Source organism: Prorops nasuta, unplaced genomic scaffold (assembly GCF_024137725.1).
Source record: "Prorops nasuta isolate Cenicafe-Biocafe unplaced genomic scaffold, Cenicafe_Pnas_1.2 PNAS00007, whole genome shotgun sequence".
NCBI classification, from domain to species: Eukaryota; Metazoa; Arthropoda; class Insecta; order Hymenoptera; family Bethylidae; genus Prorops; species Prorops nasuta.
The window spans coordinates 8,016,608-8,018,502 of NW_027116804.1; positions in this window are offsets into that span (position 1 = coordinate 8,016,608).

The window sequence follows — 1,895 nt, forward strand, 5'->3', positions numbered from 1 at the left end:
TATTATACTCTTACAAAACGTTATGAAATCCCACAAAAAACAGACTTCGCCTGTAAAAAAAGGCGGCAAGTACATAAACCATTTAGCATAAATAATATAGTAAAATTATCCAATTAAAAAAAGTAGTGAAATCCAAATATTAGGCAAGTGTATTTTTTCACCTTAGCAAAAGTTAAATTTTTGAAAAAAAAAAGGAACAACAAAGTTACTTGCCGGGCCCGTAATGTCCATGCACAGTGAGAAATAGAATCGTCTGTGGTTCGGCTAACTTCACTCTGTATTTTAACATGAAATTTGCTGTACTACGCTATAGCTGAATCTCACACACGATTCAATTTCCCACTGTGCATGGACATTACGGGCCCGGCAAGTAACTTTTTTGTTCCTTTTTTTTCAAAAATTTAACTTTTGCTAAGGTGAAAAAGTACACTTGCCTAATATTTGGATTTCACTACTTTTTTTAATTGGATAATTTTACTATATTATTTATGCTAAATGGTTTATGTACTTGCCGCCTTTTTTTACAGGCGAAGTCTGTTTTTTGTGGGATTAATTAATATAATAACATTATTTGCTTCTGTAGTAAATTAAAACTTATAATAAATTTAATGATTCTACATAAGTTTATAAATGTGATAATTAACTGCTTTTTGTACCATTATGCGTAGAGTACAAAATGTATGAAAGTAAACAAAACATTATAATCTTTTATCTCAAAAATAAATTTTTAATCTTTACGATTAAAATAAGATTTAGTAATATTTGGTATTGCAATTACTATCAAGGAATGAAACAATTTTCTCAAACTATATAACTTTAATCCTTAACAATAAATTCTAATATTGCTTATATCATCCCAGGTAGCAGAGTGACGTCTAAATAACGTCACTTTCAGAACAATATGCGTCATGTACGTCATTTGTCCCTTAACTGACAGATATTTGACGTTCCATGATTATGCTGAAAAAAGACGTCATAAAAATGACGTAAATTTTAGTCGGCTTTTTAATCTCCCGTCACTTATTATGGCGTTCATAGTTTATTGGCCGAATTATCCAATATTATGTGTTTACATATATATACATATTTCGTGTTTGACGTCATTGAGATCAATTTCTTTTTGTAAATGCAGACATATATATGTTACCGTCGATAGCTTTCGGTAAGTAAATTCTAAGAACACTTTTTGTTAGACTATTTCAGAATTCACCTCAAATGATCACTAGGGATCACACACCAGATTACACTACCCCCGCCGCCATATTAATTCTTTCTTGACTTGTTACGACTGGTTGCGACTATAAGGGAACAGTGGGAATTGTATGAACAGGTGCGCTATTGAACTGTGGAAGTACATATAAATCAAAATAGGTAAATTTTAATTCAATGCAATATAATAGACAGACTTATCTTTTTCAATATAATAATTAATTTTCATCTTATGTTATATATGTATGTAGATGTTTGCTGTTGTAGAATTCTCTGAAAAAGACGGAGGCGGACTGGCATTAGTTAATTCTAAATGGTTAATTCCTAGAAAAAAGGAAGTTTTTTGGCCTCCCATAAAAGACACCATACAATACAATAAATTTGTACGTGCAGCAAGTCAGAGTATTGGTAAAGAATGGATTGTGTATGGAATAGGGAAAATTTTTTATGAAACTGGTATGTAATATTTAGAAGGTTATTTTAGTGTTTTATTGAAATATTCTGATTAAACTGGTAGAAAAGAGCACATACATTTACTAAAACTATATATGCTTAGTATTTAAATATATATATGTCGGAGAACAAGAGGAGTGATGATCTGATTGGTGGATGTGGAGAGTGGGGGAAAGCAAGGGGACGTCCAGGCGAGGAGCGAGTGAGCAGTTGATGTAGAATGATTAATGAGT